Source organism: Octodon degus, unplaced genomic scaffold (genome assembly GCF_000260255.1).
Source record: "Octodon degus isolate 3935 unplaced genomic scaffold, OctDeg1.0 scaffold00377, whole genome shotgun sequence".
Classification (NCBI taxonomy): Eukaryota; Metazoa; Chordata; class Mammalia; order Rodentia; family Octodontidae; genus Octodon; species Octodon degus.
In genome coordinates, this window is record NW_004524953.1 from 558028 (window position 1) to 565875 (window position 7848).

General features: G+C 34.0%; 1 non-coding gene across 1 annotated transcript; it reads left to right on the forward strand.

Moving 5' to 3' along the window:
• Nucleotides 1-7626: 7626 nt before the first annotated feature.
• LOC111814611 lies at nt 7627-7733 on the forward strand. Its single transcript, XR_002819555.1, has one exon. It is a non-coding gene; the product is annotated as a U6 spliceosomal RNA (small nuclear RNA).
• Nucleotides 7734-7848: the final 115 nt, after the last annotated feature.

Here is a 7848-nt window from a genome sequence, read left to right on the forward strand (position 1 = left end):
GACTCAGATATAAGGATGCAGGATAAGTTCATTCTTTCTAGCCACACAACCAACAAGGTGAGGCTGGCAGTCAGTCGGAGTCAAATCCTTCTAGACTCTCAAGCATAAACAGCAAAACAGGGGTCTCCCATTCCCAACCAAGATGGAGACATCCTCAAGTCATTCTGAGTGCTAGAAAGGAAAACACAACCCTTCCCCACCTGTATAGCAGAGGCTGCCATGTGCAGTGGATAACCTGTTACAATTCTCCCTGCACTACACTGGGCAAAAGTGTTCTAAGTGGGGGAAGCAGTGACAACATCATGGTCTCTTTATATCCATTACTTTATTCCAAGTTAGAGTCAGTTATAGGTACTATTCGAAAATGTGGGGCCCAGAGAAATAGCTCAATAGAGTAAGCACTTGCCTGGCAAGCACAGGGTCCTAAATTCAATCACTGGTACCGTGAAAAAAGAAAAAAAAACATGTGGATGTTGAAGGCTAAAGCTCTGAGTTAGAATTTGAAATTTAGATTTCATTTACGATCATATTAAAATGTATGAACCGCTTATGTGTAAATCTATTGAAAAGTATAGAATCTTTGTGAGGAAAACTAAAATTCACTAATGAAAGAATTCAAAGATGCAAGTGGAGAGACTATGGTGTACCTTTATTGGCAGACTCAATATAGTTAAGAGGAAAATTCTCTCCAAATTGATCCACATATTTTTGCCAATCTCAATGAAAATTCCATCAAAATTCATTGTACAAACTGACAAGCTTACTCTAAAACTTTTATGAAAATGCAAAAGAACTGGAATAACTAAAAAAAAATTCAAAAGGAAATTTGAAAGATTCACACTATCTAATATTAAGACATACTTAAAGTTGTAGTAATTGAGAAAATGTGGTACTGGCAAAAGAATAGCCACATAGATCAACATGAAATAATAGTGAATTCCAAAATAGATCCATTCAAGTGCATTACATGCAATGATTTTTACAAAGATTCAAAGGCAATTAAACAGCAAAAAGGCAGTTTTCAAAAAAAAATGGTGCTGGAACAATTAGATAAGCACATGAAAATATACACCTTGCCCCGACATCTCAATTATATACAAAAAGTCCTAAAATGGATCAAATATCTAAACTGTTAGAAGAACACATAGGAAGAACTCCTTGTGACCTTAGATTAGGAAAAGATTTCTTAACTATTACACCAAAAGTAAAAAGTATAAAAGAAAATTTTTAAAAAGTAGACATTTAAATTTTAAAATTTTACTCTATGGAAGACACTGCAAATGAAAAGCCAAACCACACACTGGGGGAAATACTGTATTTGAAAGTCAGATGACAAAAGACTTATATAAAACTCTACAAGAAAAATATTTTTAAAACCAAGTGAAAGATTTGAATAGCTATTTCCCCACAAAAGATATATCCTAGCGAATAAACAAAAGGAAGATGGTGAACCACATCAGCAATTAATGATGCAAATTAAAACCACTATGATATATCATTGTGCCTCTACTAGAATGTACAATGACAAATATCAATAATATTTCTAGCCAGTGAGGTCCCTGGTGAGCTGAATTTCTTATATATTGTTGGGAATATAAAAGGGTACAACCATTGTGAAAAATGGTTTTATAATTTCTTATAAACTTTAACATACTTTAAGATATAAACATGCACTTACTGTGTGACCCAGAAATTACATCACTTAACTTAGTGCTTATCCTACTGAAATGGAAGTTATAATCACACACAAATCTTTATATGAGTATTTACAAAACCATTATTTGTGGTCAGAAAAATCCAGAAATAACCCATATGTCCTTCAATAAGTGACTGGATGCATATAGTATATTCAGCAATCGAAAGTATAAATTCAACAACACATATTACTAGCTTTATTAACATGAATCTCAAAGATATTATGCTAAATAAGCTATCTCAAAAGATAACATATATGCTATATGATACCATTCACAGGACATGATTCATAGGCAGACTGTAGGAAAAGAAACCAGCTCAGAAGTTATCAAGGGTAGGGAGAGTGCCAAATGCAACAAAGGATAAGTGGAGAATTTGAAGGAGTGTGAGAATTGTTCTCTGTCCTGGTAGTGGAGATTACAATAATCTATGTGTGTATTAAAATTTAAGTGAGATTCACTACTTGTAACAAAGTAATAGTACTTCCAATAGGAAGTCTGTGTTGATATTTCAAAAATATATCCAATATATTTAATTTAATTTTTTATACATTTAATACAGGATCTACAGGGTCTCACTACACAGATTGAACTCATAGTGATCCTCCTGTTTTCAGCCTCCCAAGCACTGGGATTACAGGGCGTGATGCCACACCCAGTCCATCACTGGCTCAGCAGACCCCTGGAAAGGAGATGGCATGGCACATCATTTATTCTATATCATGGACAATTACATGAAATACAATTAAAAGACAACAAAAAGAAAACTAGAAAAGGAAAATGCACCATGTGAGTAAATGTAACCACATAATTGATTTGAGGTGCCTCTTAAAGAGAAAAGGTCTGTTACTTTCTATTTGATGTGTCTTTCTTATGTTATTTTTTGTTTTTTTAAATTTTTTATTCATTTTAATGAGAAAAAGGATAAAATGGCAATGAAAGAGTTTCAAAACTGGTTAATAAGATAGTTACAATAACACATTGCATATTGTTGTCTTTGTAGTAGTTATTCAGAGGACAAGATGCAGACATGATAGCTTGTCTAAACAATATTTGTACAAAATTTCTTCTCATTGAACTCTGTGGCCCCATAATCTCCTTGATCAGAAAATTTGGGACACCACTTCATTACAGAAGGTTCTCTTATGTCCTGAGTCCTCATTGACCTTGAAGGGATAGGGTCCAAATATGAGCTATCCTTTTAGCCCATGTTTCTGTCTAACTCTTGGTCTGCAAACTTTGGTTGTTAAACATCCAGAAGAGAAGCTTAATTATATTATTAAACTATAACAGAGGCAATTAAGATTAACATCAATATCTGTTGAATATCACATATCTAAGACATAAAAGGAAACTGCTATGTTCCAAAAACCATGGATGTTCTAAAATTTAAAACCCTATAGAATGTTAAAAAAACAATTGCACATTTTTACACAGAAATTTAGAAATCAAGCCATATACATTTTAGAAGTACAATCCTGCTACATTTTGTTTTTCTTGTCCCTCATTTACTTTTATTATCTTTTTTACATATGTTTATGTTAAAGAAAGTACAGAAATAATTGATATGACATTAGAAGCAGTATGCATTTAGAAGACCAAAATGACAAGTATTTTAAGTATATCTTTTAGTATTACACATTGCTGTTTGCAATGTAGTTGCTTAGTTCACAGGTATCACATATATAGCTGGTCAGGTTGAGAATTCTACCCATTAACTGCCATTTTCAAAACCCTGATAGAAATTTTTAGGACGATTTCCTTAACCATCTTGTTTATATAAATATATGCTTTTGCCTCTACCTTATTTCCTGACTTTTCTCCTTTCTCTCTCTTCATTGTTTAATCCTTAAAATCTCTCTTTCTATTTAATTGTGTTATGCCTTTCACTTTTTATTTTTTCTTTTGAATACGTACACTAGGGAGACAATATGATATTTACATATATGGGTCTGGTTTATTTCACTTAGGAGTATAGATTCAGGTGACATCACTTACCTACGAAAGGCTTCAAGTTTATTTTTCTTTATAGCTGAGTAATACTCCATTGTATAAAAATGCCACACCTTTTTCATCCATTCCTCAGGTGATGGGCATTTTGGTTGTTTACAAGATTCAGCTATCATAAATTGTGCTGCTATAAACATAGGTATACATATATCACTGTGATATGATGTTTTCAGTTCTTTTGGGAAAATTTCCAGAAGGGAGATAGCTAGTTTGAATGGGATTTCCAATCCTAGTTTATTGAGGAGTCTCCACACTGTTTTCCATAATGGTTTCACCAGTCTACATTCCCATCAGCAGTGGAGAAGGGTCCCTTTTTCCCCACAGCCTCCCCAACATTTCTTGATGTTTTATTTCTCTATGATAGCTATTCTTTCTGGGGTGAGATGGTAACTCAATGATGTTTTAATTTGGATTTCTCAAATGGCTAGTGATGTGGAGCAGTTTTTCATCTATTTATTTGTCTCTTGTATTTCTTCCTCTGAGAAGTGTGTGTTCATCTTTGATGGCCATTTTTTGATTGGGTCTTTAAATTTTGGGCCCCTAATGTTTTTTAGTTCTTTAAAAATTCTAGAGAGCAGACCTTTGTCTGAGTGCTAATTAGTTAATATTTTTTTCCAAATTTGTGGGTTGTTTTTACACTCTGTTGGTGATTTCTTTTGACGTGCAAAAACTTCTCAATCAGAGGTGCTCCTACTTGTTGATTCTTTCAAGTATTTCCTGTGTAGTTTGTTTGTTCATGAACTGTTTGCCTCCTATGTCATCAAGATTTCTTCCTACTTTTTCTTCCAGGAGATTTAGTTCTTTTGTTTCAATGTTTGGATTCATCTTGATTTTAGTTTAGTGCATGGTGATAGACTTGGGTCAAGTTTTAGTTTTCAGCATGGAGAGAGCCAGTTTTTCCAGCACCATTTGTTAAAGAGGCTATCTTCTTTCCAGTAAACATGTTTGGCCCATTTGTCAAAGATAAGATGGTTGAGTGTGTCTGTAGTTTTATCTACATCTTCTAATCTATTCCACTGATCCTTGGGTCCATTTCTTTGCCAATACCATGCTGATTTTATCACAGTAGCTTTGCAGTATAATTTCAAGTCAGGGATTTTAATGCCTCCTGCTTTGCCTATGTTGCCCAGTATTACACTTGCTATTCTAGGTCTTTTCTGTTTCCAAATAAAAATTAGGAATGATTTCTCTAGATCTGTGAGGTATGTTGGTGGTAGTTTGATAGGAATTGCATTAAATCTGTACAATAATTTTGAGAGTATGGCCATCTTCACAATGTTGGTTCCTCCTATCCAGGAAGAAGGAATATCTTTCCATTTTCTGAAATCCTCTATGATATCTTTTTTCAGAGCTCTATAATTTTCATTGACCAGGTCTTTCACTTCCTTAGTTAAATTCCTATTTCATTTTTTGCTGTGCTATTATAAAGGTTATTGTTTAATTTCTAACTCAGCGTGTTTGTTATCTGTGTAGAGGAAAGGTATTGACTTTTGGGTATTAACTTTGTAGCCTGCTAAGCTACTGAATTTATTTGGTAATTATAGGAGCTTCTCAGTCGAAATTTTTTCATTTTCAAAGTAGAGTATCATGTCATCTGCAAATAATAATAATTTAACTTCTTTACCTATTCTTATTCTTTTTATTTATTTCTCTAGTCTAATGGCTCCAGCAATGAGTTCATAACTCAATTCAATAGGAGCGGTGATAGAGGGCATTCTTGTCTTGTACCTGATCTGAGAGTAAAAGATTTTAGTTTTTCCCCATTTAGTATTATATTTGCATTTGGATTGTCATAGATGGCTTTTTTTCAGATTGAGGTAGAGGCCATCTATTCCAATTTCCTGTAGGGCTTTGATCATGAATGAACATTGGACTTTGTCAAAGGCCTTTTCTATATCAATTGAGATGATCAAGTGGTTTTTGGTTTTGGCTTTATTGATATAGTGTATTACATTTATAGATTTTTGAATATTGAACCATCCTTGTGCCCCTGGGACGAATCCTACCTGGTCATGGTGTATAACTTCCTTGATGATTTGCTGTATTCTATTTCATAGGATTTGATTGAGGAGTTTTGCATCTACATTGATGAGGGAGATTGGCCTGTAGTTCTCTTTTTTACTTGAATCTTTCTCTGGTTTTGGTATCAGGAATGATTTGGGAGGATTGTTTCCTTTTCAATTTCATTGAACACTATGAGGAGTATTGGGATTACACCTTCTGTAAATTTCTTGTAGAATTAGATGTGAATCCATCAGCACCTATACTTTTCATTGAAGGTAAGGTTTTCTTTTACATTTTGAAATTCATTGGCTGAGATTGGGTTATTGAGAGTACATATATCCTCTGTGTGTGTGTGTGTGTGTGTGTGTGTGTGTGTGTGTGTGTGTGGTACTGGGGATTGAACTCAGGACCTTGCACTTGCCAGGCAGGCACTTATGCCCTTGAGCTACCTCCCCAGCCCACATGTATCCTCTTGATTCAGTTTTGGTAATTCATACCTTTCCAGGAATCTTTCTATTTCCTCTGTGTCTTTGATTCTGTGAGAGTAAAGATTTTCAAAGTAGCTATTGATGATCTATATTTCCACTGGTCTGAAGTAGTTTCGCCGTTTTCATTCTTTATTGCTTCAGTTAGAGGGGTTTTTTTTTTCCCGTCTTTTTGATGAGATTACTTAGGGCCATATCAGTTTTACTTAATCTTTCAAAGAACCAGATTTCTATTTCATTAACTCTTTCTATTGTTTTCTTCATCTTCATTCCATCAATTTCTGCTCAAAGTTTTACAATTTCCTCCTGTCTTTGGGCTTTGGGCTTGTTTGCACTTCCTTTTCCAGATGATTGAGGTGCATCATTAGGGTATTTACTTGTTCCCATTCTGTTTTCCTAATGTATAAGTTCACAACTATAAATTTCCCTCTGAAAACTACTTTCATTGCATTCCATAAATTCCAATAAGTTGTACTTGAATTTTCATTGAATTGTAGATATTGTTTAATTTCATCTGTAATCCATTGGTTGTTAAAGAGGATGTTACTTAATTTCCATGTATTTATGGGGGGGTTGGTTTCTTTTGTTGTTTATTTCCAGTTTCATTGCACTGTGGTCAGATAATATGCATGGGGTAATTTCTGTTTTCTTGCATATACTTAAGCATGACCAATGGACTAGTATGTCATTTATTTTAGAAAATGTCTCATGTGAATATGAATGTGAATAAACAACCTTTTCACAGGTGAAAAGATTGTGTATTCAGATGTTGTGGGGCTGAACACTCTGTATATATCCACTAAGTCCATTTTTTCCCAGATCTAATTTAGTTCTGCTTGTTCTTTGCTATTTTTTGTCTTTTTTACCTATCTTTTTGGGATAAGGGGGTGTTAAGTTCTCCTGTTGAGAGTGTGGTATTGGATATTAGATTTTTCAGTTTTTTCATAATTTTAATGAGGAAAAATAGCAATGAGAATGTTTCAAATCAAATTGGTAGGACAGCTCCAATAATTAACACATTGCATACTCTCTTCCTAGTGGTTATTTGCTGTACAAGATGAAGACATGATATCCTATTTACAAACACTATAAGAACAAATCCCTCTATTCATTAAGAGAATGTAACTATATATCTATCCTAACCATTTTGAATACACAGATACAAAATGGTTATTCATCTGTATCCTCTTTTTTAATTAGTTCCATCATTTAAATATTATAGGTGTGTGAACACAGCAAAATATTACAAAATAGTCCAGTGGACCATAATAGTATGGGGTCTTCTGCTTGACTGGCAATATCAGAAGTTGTTGATTTGATTCCCCTACAGCTCAAAATAACAACATGGCTTTACTTCTTATACTTCGTTTTTATACTTTTCTGCTGAATGGTTAAGACCAAAGTAAAGCAAGACCTATATAACAAGAATTGTAGTGCTCGCTTCGGCAGCACATATACTAAAATTGGAACGATACTGAGAAGATTAGCATGGCCCCTGCTCAAGGATGACATGCAAATTCGTGAAGTGTTCCATATTTTTAGAACTCATAGCAGATGAAGTAAAGAAGCAACTACAGAAATATAGGCAGGAAACCCAATCTGAAAAAAACACTGCAGTAGAAGGGTTTCTAACTGCTTCTAAAGAAGATATTGAT